Source organism: Ischnura elegans, chromosome 4 (genome assembly GCF_921293095.1).
Source record: "Ischnura elegans chromosome 4, ioIscEleg1.1, whole genome shotgun sequence".
In the NCBI taxonomy this organism is placed as follows: domain Eukaryota; kingdom Metazoa; phylum Arthropoda; class Insecta; order Odonata; family Coenagrionidae; genus Ischnura; species Ischnura elegans.
This window is the reverse complement of record NC_060249.1, coordinates 136,506,125-136,522,802: the sequence shown is the minus strand read 5'-3', so window position 1 is coordinate 136,522,802 and position 16,678 is coordinate 136,506,125. Positions and strand designations below refer to the sequence as shown.

Genomic DNA, 16,678 nt, shown 5'->3' with positions numbered 1-16,678 from the left:
TCGATATTTTTTTGCAAAGCTGGTAGTCATGCGGAATAACATAATAAATTAATCGTGATTGTTCAAAGATTTGGATATCGTCAGTATTGAGGATAGAAAACTGTCAGCATTTTGTGTAACGATGATGACATTTGTCTGTTTAAATCTGGTTTCCTCCATGAGTTCATGTGCAATGTGTAGTTGCGGCAAGGGCACTAGTCTATTAATAAACAAGGGACGACACAAAATAGGATGACGAAAAATTCGACCAAAAAGAACAAGGTGACTGGACACAGAATTGGAACAATTTTTCCCTACATTTCCCTTAAAAAAACGAGCACTGTTGATTAATTCAAAATTGTCTTCTTGAATGTACACACAGCACTAAAAAACTTCTTAATCGGCAATTACGCACAGTTAACTCCTCGAAAATGATGTCTGAACTCATTTCACTCCGTTCTTTCCGAGAGTCTTGCCGTTACTATAAGGACGACTCAAGGGAGATAGAAGTCGTGGCCCACTAATGCTGATTCAGCTGAGGGACGAATTTAAGGTCAGCAAAGGCATTCTAGCAAACAAAGGACGTCACGGACCATCTCCTTGAGTCTAAGATTCATATGTGGTAAACACACGAGACGCCAACGGGTCGCATTTGGAATAACCGTGTCTTCGAAATCATTGCCATGATGTAATAGAAAATAAGTTCTAGATCGTAAAAGAAGACAACTCGACTGAGCCACAGATGGGAGCTGTAAGGATTTCCGCAATGATATGAACTCTTCGAGGACACTTAAATCAGACCCAAATGGGCATTTTCCGTCAGACAGCTACCGCTCTGCCGCTGAGGAATTAGGTGATCATGAACTAATACAACAAGGACGGGTAGAAAAATGATGAGCCTACGCACAAAAGGTGCATTGTACGCGGCACTTCATGACATTAATTGAATGGCTCTATTTAAAGTCGCGCTTAACGATTTAAATCATATTTAATCCTTCACCCTATCACGCACGCAACTATTTCTTAAATTATAAATTAGTGGGGAATGTTAACTGATTTTTCCTAATACTGCAGGTCTTTTGATAAATTTATCTGAAAAATAGGTACCGCATTTCTAATCATCGGGAAGATATGAATACATTGTTCAGGCCTAAATATTAAAATATTAGTTTCCCCAAGGTTCTTGAAATTCGTAATCATAACATAACTGTGTCAAATACTCGAGAATAGTTTTCCTTCGTCAATACGGCCTTTAACCCTAGGAAGACTGAAAAAAAATTATCGCGTAGTAGCCTGACTGGGTCCAATGGACCCTCAAACATTTTTTCCACAATATTATTAGTTTATGATGAATTTAGGCTGAGTTAAGTGATGGTTTCTATATTATTTACTTCCTCAACATATTTCTTCACCACTTTATTATTATTTAGTTATATTGTTGGAAGACATTACTGCAGCGAAGCATAATATTATTCCCTCTACCAGAAATGTCACTCCACTTTTACCATTTTTATGTATGTTCATTAGCACAATTACATTAACACAAATTACAAAACGGATTATTTGTCAATGACTAATAAGTCATAGAACAAATTGAATGAAACAAAAGTATGATACATTTACAAATGTTATTAAAAACTGTTATTTTACTACCAGCACTGATTGCATAAAATTTCTGAATGCTCTTGGCATATTTTTTGTGCCCATCGTGAAGAGGATGCTCATGCATTTCTATCTATTTTGTAATTTCACTTACTTACAACAATTATTTTCCTAGGTTGCTGAGGTTATCAAGGACTGTGTCACATTTTCTTTTTCACGATGTAAATTCTTCCTATATTTGGTTTTCTCTTGGATTTCATAAGATTTATGAGATACCACTTTGTTGGGAAACCCTGTAGGCTGTATGGCATTTATAGACGTGAGCTCGGGTGGAATCCCTCGTTTATTTTACCTCATGATCTCTACAATCGCTAAACCTTTGAATAGTAGGCGGTCTACTTTCACATTTTATGTTTCTGGCTGATTAGTCCCTCAACCATGCCTGTAATAATCTTTTCCCTTGATTGACCTCTTGACTTATATTAGAGTCTCTACCTGTGTATACTTGGATATTCCACTTGTATGAATCACTACTACCACTTGCAGCCAAAATTTTAATTTTATTTAAAATTTTAATTCCATACTTTCCTGGTTTTGATGAAACAAACTCTCTAAAGGTACAGCGCCCATGGAACATCAATAACTGTTCGTCAACTGTCATGCAGAACCTTGGCACGTGTGCATATTTCAAGTATTCATTTCACCCATCAAATATCTCTCTAATAGTCTTCAACTTAGTCTGCCTCTGCTTTTCTGTCGCATTATCAAATCGAATAACCCGCAGTATTATTTTGACTCTATAATACTGTTGAATATTGGTAGCCAGTTTAGTTTACTCCAAAGTTGTGAAACATTTTCATTTTTGACTTGTAAAAAAGATAAATACTAGCAGTCCCACAATCTTATTTATTTCAGAGTAATTTTCTTCATTCTACAGAGCTTGAAAAACTGAGTGTCGTTGGTGGACGCAAAATTAGCAAAAGTAGGAGACAGAATAAAAATTCCGCACGGCACACAGGATCTGACGCAAAATATTACGCCTTCGCATTCTACCCATTTTAGTGGCATGAGGTTTTGTTTATCACACCTCTTTCAGATTGCGTGAAATAAAAATTTTCTCCAGATAGGAATTCCCCATTTTCGTAATTCTATCATCTTCTCAGCAAGATGAAGAAAAATCGCCCAAGGGTCAGTTCTTCTCTATCCTCATTCAATATTTTAGGCTTCATGTCCACCGGAGTCACTACTACCCTCCTCCTGTCAGCGCTGTATGTTTAGGTGCTGAACACGTCCTTCTGCAATTTTTAGATGAACGCACTCCAAATTTGTGTCACTATTACCGAGCCTGTGGATAAAGTGATCATGAAATTTAACAATTTTTCATTCCAAACTTTATTTAGGTATAAATGGAATAATGGAACATTGTTAGTGTTAGTCCTTTGTTGTGAATTGAGGTAAAAATTAGCCAAGCACTGTCTCATATTATAGAGCTCAATTATTTTACTAGAAAAGCTAATTTTTAGAATTATTATAAACAATGTTTTTTTTATTATTGCCTCAAAAATATCTTGATAGTTATTTTGACTGTAATATCCAAAAGGCGACGCCGATTTCTTAGCTCCTCAGCTACACAGTATACCAATAGTCACTCTATGAATTCAGTCACATCGATACCACACAACACAAAATTTGGTACCACTAAGCATCCTGTAAAGATAGGAATAATAAAATTGCTGTATATAGTGGTAGATGAAAATCAATGCACCACTTCATCTAACTAATCCATCGGAAGAGTAAACGATTTGGTAAATGTGGTAAATACTGAAGTAGTACATTAGAATGAACGAGTATATTCTTTTATATAACCCATAAAGGTTTTTCTTACCATGTACGGTATCAAAATGTAATTATGGAATTCAAATTCTTCAATGTCTTCAGTCAGCTAGTTGGAATAAAAGCAAATGTCGGCAGGCAGCAAGACCACTCCTGCTTGCGATCGTAACTTCTGACTGACCACAACCAAAGCACCTCAGACGCTAGATGGGCGGTCTCACATATTAAATTGACAGATTATGGGACTGAATGTAGATAATTCACACTGTCTATGCGTCAAACCAGAGTAATTTGCAAAAACTACCCATTACGAAACGATGTGGATACATGTTTCTGACCGTATCACTCTAAATGTGACATTGTAAGAGCATATGCAAGGCTTCACACAAATCCATAAAAATTGCCCACTTATTGGTTATTAGTATCGCCTACGACTTTGTTTATAACTACATAAGCATTGAATCTCCAAAAACTACAAAGTAAATAAGAAAATTGCTTATAAGTTGAAATGAATCACCCATAGCATTGAAAATAGTCGACTGGGTCCAATGGACCCAGTCCGTCCACTATGTAACTTTGTAGTATACTATAAAATGTAATGAGCCCATTTTCGTTATTTCTTGCTATGTTTTAGAGGACATACATTTAGGAAAAGTCACGGCGTCAAAATCAGTTTCGTGCATTTTTGACATATTTATAAACTTTCAAAACTACCAACTGGACGGGCCTGGGTCCATTGGACCCAGTCCGTCGTTCTAGGGTTAACTGGTTGGATTTTATGTGTTCCGGAATTCAAACACCAAAAAACGCAATCATAATAATATAATTTATTTACTGTAGCAATACCTACCAGTAATTAAAAATTAAAATCGTATAACTACACCCAGTACAGTGACCATTCTGATTCCGTAGGTCCCTTTTCTGTGGCAGCACCAAGTAGACGCCAGATTATACGCCCGCCGGCCTGCGCAGCGATGTCAACTCACTCGTCGCTCTGCGCATTTTCGGACGACGTCCCAAGACTTCCATAAGACACAACGTTAGACGCGTCATAGCACCAGCGGCCCCCACCACTACCATTTTCCATATAACTGCATTGGGATGGATTGGAACGTTCTGGCCAGCGCCCCACGGCTACAAATACGAACTTCTCTCGCTATTTCTTTTCGTGTTTTTCCAAATTTTTCGATGTATGGGACTGAAAAAACGCTTTGATTTATTAGATGCATAACTACAAATTAATGGATATTTATTTTTTTTACTTTTTCAAATATTTGGGAGGGGCGGCGTCCGAGATTGGACTCTGGATTGGATTGGATTGGAGATGCAGATTGCAAACCAATGCATGCAGGAGGCACAGAGCTCAGGGAAACATGTCTTAATAATCACCTATTAAAACTGGCTAAGGTTGGAAAGTTTCCTTCGTTTGATAGGGTATTAATAGTCCTTAATTAAGCCAAGCGCTACCTGCTAGCTGGGTACTCTGCTACCTGCTGGCAGCCTTCGTCGTATCAGCGCTGAAGCCTCTCCTCAAGGTCACCTCACAGGGCGGCATCGGGATCCAGAAATACGTCACACGAACTTTTCCCATCATTCCTACTTAGCCGTCGTGTTGTCGCGCGCATGAAAATTTTCAATTTTCGTTTGATCGCGAACATTAGATATCGTCATTTAAAAATCCAAATGCGTTAAATACCTACTCCAGGAATTATAATCTTTCGATTTAGGCAAAAAAACTGATAGGAAACCACCCTATAGAGAATAATAATTCTAAGAGTGACGTGGAGAGCATTATCTTGTAAGAGACATGATCGCAAACTTTCCCGGTCCACTGATAATGAGAATTCTGATCGGGTTCACCACCGAACGTGCGAGTCGAGCATCGAGGCATCGGCCATTGATAACCAGACTCGGTGGAGTCCCTGAAAAGAAATCCTGCAATCATCTTTGAATTTTCCTATGCTTCTATTTCCCACTAAAAGGACTAATTAAGAGATATATTGCCTAACGGATAGGTATAGGCATTATATCCAACGGCCAACAAACACGAAAACAATACTTAAAAGAATTAGACTCTCGCCCACACGGGCGCCCACTAAACAACAATCAGGCGAGTGGTGATTACAGCATAGGACTTCCTATGGCGCCAACACCCCGCGAGCCACCTCTAGGGTGTTTGGCAGGGGGTGATCAATCTCTAGCATGCAGCATGCAATTGGACTCCAACATGCACACCATGTAGTACAAAAAACGTCACGTATACTAGCAAATTATACTGCCATGAGCTGTTAGAAATAATATTAAAATTAAGAATCATGCATTTATTTTTACTTAGATTAGCGAGCTACACTACAAGTTATTTAATCTATTTATGAGTTTTATCGCTGCCGTTATTATCTCTGATTGATCGTGGAAAAAAAGACATCCTTAATCAATCTGTTCTGTAATCTATCTTTCTTATTTTGTTTATATGATCTGATCGTCCGTAGTATGTTGGCGTCCGTAAGATATGGTTAACTTCGTCAGAAAAGACACTGCTCTCAAACTTACGTAATAGGTTTAATCTACTTTTCAATCTACGGTCTAACAGAGATTCCCATCTGAGTTTAACTAAGAGGTCAGTTAAACTAACAAGACTATCGTAACGGCCTTTCACACACCTGGCAGCTTTTCTTTGCACGCGTTATAACTCTGTTATTAAGCCTGTTTCATGAGGGCCCCAAACACTGGCAGCGAACTCTAAATGTGGTCTAACAAGGGAAAAGTAGCTAATTTCTATGACTTTGTCGTCGCACTTTCCTAATATTCTTTTAACAAAACCCATTTTACGATTAGCTTGACCGGTTTCCCATTAACCAAGTTTCCCATTCAGGTAACCAGCAATAAGAAATTTATCGTGGGAGACGGATCAAAGTTTAACGTCCCATCATACAGACGGAGTCCAATATGTAAAGCTGTCTTCATGCAGCACGCAATTACATATCGGGACTTCAGTGAAAAAGATCACTGCCTTGTATGGAGGTATGGCCCCGGACCCAAGGGGTGGGAATCCACCCTATGCACTCGGTATAAGATTCGGGTGGTTCGTAATTAAGGCGAAAGGTGATTGCCCGGTAAACGCGTTTTCTAATTTAAGCGGTGATAATGAAAATATCGGAGTGAAATTTTCGCCATTGCATAAAAGTTAATGTATATGTTCTCCCTAGCTTATCCAAATTTACATAAAGTGGAAATTGCAATTTTAACACGTAGGAATTAAGTGAACGCATTGTGTTAAGCAAAAACCAATCACAACGGGAAATACCCAGCTACGTTAATAGTCAATTATGAGTTTTAAAACCAAGAAATACACATGCATTAAGTCATAAATTGCCGAATAATAATGACTAAAACAGGAGCCGTCGTAGGGCGTCGCTTGCGGCGAGGTGAGGGTACTAGAAGGACTTGATCGCTCGGCAAGAGGAAGGGGAGGCAGCGGTAGCACGGCAGGGGGAGGGGTCGGGTAGGGGAAGGAGCGTCCTCCCTCTTTCTTCGAAGCTTTGAGCTGCTTGATGGACTTAAAGGGAGGTAACGAACGACTCAGGAGCGCACAGGATAAGAAGTAGTATCTTGCAGTCGTGTGATCTTGTCACTTCTAGACAACTCCGAGAGAGTTATCGAGTTTCGATTTCTTCGGCTGGGGATTCTGGTCGCACTTTCTTCGATCGTGCCCATGCGACGCTAATTTTTTTCATTGTTGAATTTTGGTTTTGCCTGAGTCAAACAAGAAAGCTTATCGATGGAAACTACTAATTCTAAGAGGGACTATCGACGCAGCAAAAAGGGAGCCTTATTCCTGTCGGCAAAGAGGAAGAAGAGGTCAGCATAAAGTATCAGGAAGTGGCGAGTGAAGTGAGTATTCAGATATGGCAATACAATGCATATATTATTATCTATTTGTAGCCAATTTTTAATATTTATTAACGTTTATCCACCGACTTTTCAGGAAATTAAGTACCACTGTAGATAATCCATAATATTTAGACCCAACTCATCATTTGAATTCTGAAGGCTTAATGTAAGTATCAACTCGACCAGCTCTCGTAGAGTGAGGTTGTGTTTGCCGTGCGCTCCTGAAACCGGTTCTTCACTGACCGACAGCGATCACTTTGGGCTTTCACGCCGTTACTTCCGTTTTTCTTAGTGTAGTGATTTTAGTGTGTACTTCTGCTATTCATATTTTGCGAAGTAGTAAGAGTAGTAAAAGTGTAATAGTGAAGTAGTATTGTGAAGCCGCCTGGTCCTGTAGCTGCTGCTGTGCCTGCCACGCGACGGGGAAACGGATAAGTAGTCGCTGACCAACTTACTTGCTTTTAATTTCTCTTCTCTCTTCCTTATTTCAAGTTGCCTCAATTGTTTGTAAAGATTGCCTAGTTATAATACTATTAGGACTTATTGATAGATTTAAGGTATTAGTGTTAATTCCTAAAAGTTACTTGATCCTTCATTTGTGTGCGAGCTCTATCATTCACCCTTGTTCTTCATCATTATTACCTGTCTTAACTAACTCGTTTAGAAAACTAACTTCCTCTTACGCAATATTTGTATCATTATTATCGATTTCTGTAATTTCATAGCGTTTTTTTTTAAGCCGATAAAGCCCCTAGAGTAGTATGGCTGGCCGATCTTCCGTCACCAAGATCAAGAGTAAGGCGAAAAGCGACCTTCTTGAGGCACGCGTCACCGAACTCGAGAAATTGGTGGCAGAAATACACGCCCGGGTAACGGGTTTTGTGGAAATCCCACGGTCCGGGGATCGTAGCGTCCCCTCTACGGGTCCGAGCAATTCCAAGGTGGAGTCTCGAGCAAGCTCGGGGGCGGTAGCCTGCGCGGAGACCTTGGAGAGGACGGTGCAGTCTTCGGGTCGGGGGATTACTCATAGCCTGAGGCCCGAGTGGGTGGCTGTACCCCAAGGGCGGGGGGCGGTGGCACGGCCAAGTCGGGGAGTGGGGGAAGCGAAGGCTAACCCCATCCCCGTTCACAACAGCTTCGCGGTCTTGTCGGAGGACAATTCCGGGGAGCTAATTGGCGAGGTCGTGAAGGAACCCCCTGTCGCGAGGGATGCAGCTTCGAGAGGCAGCCGGGGAGGGAGGGCGGGGATTGTTCTGTTAGGGAGTTCCAACGTCCGGCGGATTTTCCCCCAGTTGGAGAAGAGGGCAAGGAGAGACGGAGCGGACCAACGGGTCTCTTCCTGGTGTATACCAGGAGGTCTTGTATCCCACACTACGGCGGCGGTAAAAGCAGCGGTGAAGGACACGGGCTGTTCTAGACTGCGGGTGGTGGCCCATGTCGGCACTAATGATGCCTCCGAACGCAGAGCTGATGAGATCTTAAATTCCTTCAGGGATCTAAGCTCGGAAGTGGAACGCGTTCGGAGGGGCACTGGTGTTGATATGCGACTGTCCATCTGTAGCATTGTTCCACGGACGGACTGCGGCCCTCGAGTTTGGGACAGGATTTCCTGGATCAACAAGAGGCTGTGGGAACTCTGTGTGAGCATTGGAGCAGAGTTCGTGGATCTTCGGCCGGTGCTTAGATCGTGCCGGGCTCCCCTCAATTCGTCTGGGGTGCATTATTCCAAAGAGGCGTCGGAACGGGTGGCTCGTAGGATTTTTGAGCACTGTAGGTATTTTTTAGACTAGAGGGTAGGTCATCTAGCGGGGTTAGCAAAGATTTAATTGAACGTAGCCTCCGAGGAAATCCGCAATGCGAAATATACAAGAAAGTAAGCTTAGAAGCGTTAACGCCGGACAATAGCGTCATAATTCCCAAAACGCGGGCTCCAGAGAAAGAAAAAATATCAAATATTATTAGTACTGCCAATAAAATTCTCCCGCTGAGTATACAAAAGCCTAGAAAAGAACCAACCGAAACTCTAACTACAGAATATGACATTAACCTTGTTGTAGTTAATTGCCGTAGTGTAAAAAACAAGCGCGCCGAAATCGAGCATATTTTTCAGGACGCAGACGTGGTTATGGGGACAGAGAGCTGGCTTACGGAAGATATAAGCGACAGCGAAGTTTTTCCTCCAGAATATAAAATTTACAGATGCGATCGACGCAATAGGACAGGTGGCGGAGTTTTTATTGCAGTTAAATCCCATTTACAAAGCGCCGCCCACGAAATAATTGACAACGAAATTGAAAGCGTATGGTGTACAATTAAACAACGAAACAAAAGGAGTATTCATGTTTGCTCTTTTTATAGACCGCCGAAGTCCGAAGTCGATATTATGTACCTTCTAGAAAATCAAATATCCGCATTTACTCAAAGAGACAGTAAAGGTGTAATAGTAATCGGGGGAGATTTTAATCTTCCATCCATAAACTGGGATACTTACACTGTAAAACCGAATTCAAGGAATAAAGAAATCAGCGAGGTATTACTCAACATACTTGCAAATCACTCTCTCGCCCAAGTAGTTGACAAACCTACGAGAGGAAACAAGCTATTAGACCTTTTAGCAGTAAGCCATCCTAAGTTGATAAAACAAGTCGATATTATTGACGGTATAAGCGACCACAGAGTAATCTTTGCGACGTTAAAAGTTGATGTGGTGTCAGCCGTAAAACCAAAACGCAATATTTACCTATTCGATAAATGTAACTTCACTAAATTTGGCGAGATGCTTAATGACTCCTACAAAAAATTCGTTGTTACATCAAAGGACCAAAGCACAGATGTAATATGGACACGTTTCTTAGAAATTCTGCGCCAAGGAATCAACGAACATATTCCGCAAAAACTGAAATGTGATAATAAGGAACCTCGCTGGTACAATAACGATGTCAGAAGAGAACTTAGGAAACAGAGAAAACTATACAACTTGTACAGAAAGTCCATCACGTCTCGTAATAAATCGAAGGAACTTGAAGCTAAAGAAAGTTACGCTGCTCAACGCTCAATAACCAAGAAATCAATGCGAACTGCAATGCGAAAGTTTAAGAAAAAAGTACTTGGTGAATTACTCGAAGAAAATCCGAAATCCTTTTGGTCGTATGCGAGAGAGCTTCAGGGAAAACATTCAACCGTAGATTCGTTATTTGATAAAGATGGTAAACTTGTCACCGAAAATATTGGCAAAGCTAACACTTTAAATGCCCACTTCGAAAGTGTATACACTACTGACGATAGTAAAATACGTTTATTTGCTGACGACGCTGTCATCTATCGCGAAATTAGTGATCACTCTGACTCTGAAATTCTATCATCGGACTTAAACAACGTTCATTTGTGGAGTCAAGAGTGGGAACTCGAACTCAATCTGAGCAAATGCATGGCGGTACATTTCTTGCGGAATTCATCCAACACTAACAATGTTTATGCAGTGGATGGCATTAACATAAAGGCAACAGACGAAGTGAAGTACCTGGGAGTTACGATAACCTCGAACCTCACGTGGGGAACACATATAAAGAATATTTGCGGCATAGCCCTGAAGAAATTAGGATTCGTCAAGCGTATTGTGGGAAGATTTTCGGATGAGAAAGTAAAAGAAAGGTGCTATTTCGCTCTCGTCCGACCGCACCTTGAATATGCAGCGAGTGTATGGGATCCAGTGCAGAAAGACTTAATCCGCGAACTGAATAAGATACAAAGGAAGGCTGCGCGTTTCGTCAAAAACCGCTACGGGCGTACAGACAGTGTTACCCAGATGTTAAGCGAATTAGGCTGGGAGCCGTTGGAGACTCGGAGGCTGCGCGCTAGGCTTAGATTGCTTGAACAATTAAGAATGGATATCTTTAAGAGCCACACAGAGAACATAATCTTAGAGCCACACTATATTTCCAGGTCCGACAGAAGCGATAAATTAAGAGAGATTTTTTGCCGAACGGATAGATATGGGAATTCGTTTTTCCCCCGAACAATAAAGGACTTTAATAAACGCTTGTCCCAACCTCGTTAGAGCACTTCTTTTTTTTTTTTTTATATCTGTAAACGGCTGGTGTCCTAACACCCCCTGCCACACGCCTTTTAGGCGGCTTGCAGGGTATTATGTAGATGTAGATGTAGATGAAGTATACAGCTGTTATTTCACATTTTTTCTTTGAGTAATAGTTTAAATACGAATTTTTCTAATACTTATGAAATCATTCTCCATTACAAAATCACATACCCCAATCAAAGAAAATCGACTTTGTTGCTGTAGAATAAGTACCATATCTAAGTTCCAAAGGATGTTCTTAGAATTATTCTTAGAATTCCACTTCTTTACGGTAAACAGGCTCATATTCCGTAAAGTTCTTTAGAAATAATATCCGTAAAATAAATTTATGTCCTGAGTAATACTTAATTTTCTATAACGCATGGTAATCGTATTCGGACTTCCTTTTGTGAAGCTTTGGAATAGACGGGATTTGGGAGGTGTATAGGGCGGACGAAAATAGATTGGTTGATAATTCTCTCTATGTTCTACGCTTCCTATATTATTGAAGGAAAAACTTAATTTTTCGCGTACCAAGTTCAAAGTAGCCTCCGCTGAGGTCTGATATTCTTCATTTAAAGTCTCATATTTGATCTTGAGACAAATTTAACTGCGCAGACGACAATTTAGCGAAAATCTATGTTTTTCCGCGGGTTGGCCTGTCAAATAAGAAGATAAAGATAAAATTTCCTTCCACTCAAATTAAGTATCTTTTATTTTTATTTTAGTCCATCCCACTGTTGTATGCTTCAAATTATAGAGACAAAGACCAATCTTCCTAACACACACACACCGCACTTCGCACGAGCCTTGCGCGACCACACGGACCACATATCCTCCCATTTATCCGGCATGTGAGTCTCACTGCGCACTAGGGCTGGCAACGGCAGCGGCCGCTCGAACTGAGAGGGGAAATAGCGAGGGCAGGGGGACTGGCGTCAGGCAGTCGACACACCTGATCCAAACTCCAGCTCATATTCCGGAGTGTGGGATCATGTTACATGAATGGCTCAGAGCGTCTTGTCATGAGGATTCGTTCCACGTAATGGCTAGTCCAACTTGACAACACGATCGGAGTTAGGTTGAAATGCAAAGAGGGAAATAATTTTCACAATACTTTTGACACGCTAGATGACATACATGAATACATTTTATTTGGGATGAATAAATTACATCGTATGCTTTTGCTAGCAAGTTTGATGCAAATTAAACGCAATGAAGAATCCTTATTTTCTGTGTGATAAAGACTTCGTTTCTAGCGGACACAATCATGCACAAGGGACACTGCTAGAAAATAATATTTTAGCCTTGTTAATTATGGCTAAAAATTTGGCAATTAAGTACAATTCACTACTAGTTCAAACCCATCCAAGACGCCTTTATGAAGTATTGTCTTGCGCCAGATTCAATGAAAGCTTTTCCCTAGAGGTTATTTGAGACGAAAATTCGTATAGTTTCGCTGCACGATGGACAGAATACTCTCGGGATACATCACCTTCTGAAGAAGAATACTTTTACCCCAGGTTAATAAATACCTTGAATCCGTTCACGTTCGCTGTAGCTTTGAGCATTTGGCGTGCTGAACTCAAAGTTAATTAATTACGTTATTTCAATGATATAATTCCATCTGGGAATTGCAGCACACCCTTAGTTTATAATTTTCTAAGCTGCTTTATATGCTATTATTGCTGCATATAGTACCTACTATTGCTTTAATGCATATGGATTTGTTTTGTATTTCAGGGACTCATTGGACTTAAGTACAGAAGAAGTGCATAATCCGGGTCTTGATTCAGCAATCAGCCTGATTAATGGGAGATTTATCGTTGACAGACAGCATTTCTTGAGAGAAATTCGATCTCTTGAATTCCATCGAACGACGTGCCTACTAAGCAGTAATGGATATTTCAGACTATTGTCTACGTCCACAAAATCTCTTGTTTGGCGCTTGGATTTTCAGTGTCTTTTTTGTAAATTGAAAAGGACAGTATTTAGCGAACCCAGCCACCAAGATGTGGAAACTGAGGAGAAAATTGGGGAAAACGTAAATACTTCCTTAAAAATTGCAGACAGTGCAGTTTGGGGGTTTATGTCAACAGGAGGAGGGCATGCCAACTTAGAGGAGGCATTCTCTACCATAGGAATGCGTAGTATAGACAAGGCAACCTTCGGAAAATGCGAAGAAAAATTAGGATAGGTAAGGCTGATAAATGTGTGATTGGGCATCGCACTAAAAGGTTGCTTCACTTGGATGTTAGAAATAAATATTGTTCCATGTGCGCCTATTTAGAAAAAATAGGGGAATCGACTACTCGTGAGAAATGCTATAAAAATTGGAATTCCTCCTCGGGGGCTATGGAAGCCGATAAGGTTGTCAATGCATTTAGATCTAGCATGAAGCTGCATGGTTTGGAGTATCATTACCTTATTGGAGATGGCGACTCCACTGTAATGAAAAAAGTGAGGAAATTAGTTCCATAAGGTAGACATGTCAAAAAAAATGGAATGCGCTAATCATGCTGTGAAGTGCTACACCAAAGCTTTATTTAAAATTGTTGACGAAGGGCCCGATTTAAAAGCCATTTTAACGAGACAAAAAATTCTGCGATTAAAAAAAGCAGCTCGCGGAGCCATTGCGCATAATTCTACAACAGGAAATAGCGTTGAATCCTTAATTAATGACTTGAAAAATGGACCTAAGCATGTGTTTGGGAGTCACGCACAATGCCGGGATTACTTTTGCGAAGCTGCTGACAGGCACCTGAAGACTTTCAGTGCCGAAGAAAATGCTGGCCTAGAAAAAATTGAGTTGGCTTTGAAGCCGCTTGTGCGCAAATCAGGGCAGTTAATTACCAACGACACTAGTAATCATGCGGATAATTTTATGTCACTCGTGGCCAAATTTTCCGGTGGTAAACAAGTGAACAGGAGAAAAAGGGGGTCATACCAACACAGGGCTTATGGTTCTGGTCTCGATTTCCAGGTTGGCCTATGTGGAGGTATTCAGCTTGGTAAGTTCTCAGTGGAAAAAGTCCCCACAAGGTGTTTAAATTTACTTACCAGCGAAGACTTCGGCGTGTACAAGCAGTGCAGAGGTGTTTAGCCAAGAAAGGCGTTTATAAACAAAAAAAATCTCTCAAAGAAGAATGATGGAGCTGATTATGGTGAAATGTGGACATGGACAACGAAGAATTGCAGAGAGAAGCGGCCGCACTAATGAAATCATTGGAAGTTAATCCAGCTTCAAGAAATAGACTGGAGAAAGAAACTCAGGGTCAATCGGAGCAGGAAAGATGGTGGGAAGAGGAAGAATCGCCTATCGTCGTCCAACTTCGGTATTATCTGCTAAAGGCGCACGACAAGTAAATGGGTCCCGATTGTGAAACGCCTTCTGTACAGCACTAAGTTCACCAATGAAGCGACTCAGTATGGGAAGATGCACGAAAAGGAAGCGATAAGGAAGTACGAGCAAATCTCAGGACGTCGAGTATCGCCATCGGGATTATTCATTGACCTAAATCAATGTTTCCTTGCCGCTTCTCCGGATGGCATAACCGATGACGGTGGCATTATTGAATTGAAATGTACCTAGTCGGCGGAAAATTTAACATTGGAAGATGCAGCAAAAACTATTAAGTGCTTTTGTCTTGACAAAAACTCTCAGTTAAAAAAAATTCATAATTACCATTATCAGGTGCAAGGTCAATTGCATGCCACAGGTGCGCCATTCTGTGAATTCGTGGTATGGACGAGGCAAGATTGCCGCTATACCAGAATTTTACGGGATGACGAATTTTGGTCGGAGAAAATGGAACAAAAATTGTTTTATTTTCTACAAGGAGGCTCTTCTGCCAGAGATAATCGATCCTAGAGCTTGTACATCAATGGATATTAGAGAACCCTTTTGGTCCCCCGCAAATGAATGAAATTAATCATGTAATTTGAGGCGAGACGTTGTTAGTGTGTCATTTATAATTGAAAATTTTTGAAGAAAATAATTAAGTGGAATATTTTAGCTTCTTTTCAATAGCTTACGTGTCCAATATATTCTATTCTAATGTTTATGCTTTACTTTGTTTTCCTGAAGCGCTTTTTGCATCACGATTTATATTTCTGTTTTTCGCTGTGCTACTGGCTTTTTCTCATTATTTCGGGATATACTAATTATAGGTACCTCAAACAACCGTACATGAATTACATCCGTCCATATTTTCTCAAGGAAAATTATTTTATTTTGTATCAGTCTGTACTTCTCTGTTTTTTTCCGTCACAATTTCAATCTGCTATAAGTTTTCCATATGTTGGGCTAATTAATAATTATTCCTTGCAAAAGGTTCTTGAAACTGAGCTCACTGAAACAGGTATTCTAGACTTACATTAGTAGAACCTCCATTGCCATTTTATGCTTAATCTGAGCCAACCATTTTCCATCTTCGTCGACAAATTATCTCCCTTGGCACGAGCATCACCTAGTATTGCGTGGCAACCACTCCCTTGACCAAAATATTTTCCTCCTCCTGTCCCAGCATCACGAATGCGCTCAACATTGAAAACCAATTTTTTTTATTGCTCCATATGGTACTTTTGGGCAGTTATAAAATAGAAAATAATATATAAAATGAAAATTCTTTTTTTGTAATCCTCGTCAATGAAATGAAGACACATTTTACCGTGAGCCTAGACTAAGCTGATACTCGCGCGTTGACACTCACACGTGCGGCAGATAGGCACAAAATGGTTGTTATTCGGATCCTTGCAAAACCTTGCAGCTGATTTTTTTTACTATCATCTTAATAATACCTTACTCTCTTGTCACAGATTTACATTTTAACCATTTACATTACACGTAAATTGACGCCAAATTGTTTATAACTCGACATTTATGAGAATTTTTGCGAAAAAAATGACGGCTATATTATTATTTTACTAAGTAACTTTTCTGGTTCAATGCGTGTGGTCCATAGGGTCGACTCCGGTTAGGGTTAGCGGCGGCGGAGAGTACGGCAACAGAGTAAGCGTGTGGATGCGATATGACCACATTCACTTTTATATCTGGATAATAGATTTAACCCTCTCCCTATTGAAGTTTAAATGCCTCATTCTCCGCTCCGTCCTAACCCGGCCGAAACCGGCCGCCAGCATTTAAGTCGCTCCTTCATAAACCGGCCGAATCCGCCCGGCCTGGCCTGCTATACTTGGGGCAGCCTTTTGAGCTTCATAGGCATCTGTTTTATCTTGAGAGTGTTTATCTTTGCTAGCCCAAGCATCCTTCCTATCTCTCGTTTCATTAAGAAGAAG

General features: G+C 40.5%; 1 long non-coding RNA gene across 1 annotated transcript; it reads left to right on the top strand.

Annotated features, from left to right (window-relative positions):
• Positions 1 to 7,029: 7,029 nt before the first annotated feature.
• Positions 7,030 to 14,731, top strand: LOC124156962. Its single transcript, XR_006864479.1, has 3 exons — positions 7,030 to 7,305; positions 7,400 to 7,471; positions 13,124 to 14,731. It is a non-coding gene; the product is annotated as an uncharacterized LOC124156962 (long non-coding RNA).
• Positions 14,732 to 16,678: the final 1,947 nt, after the last annotated feature.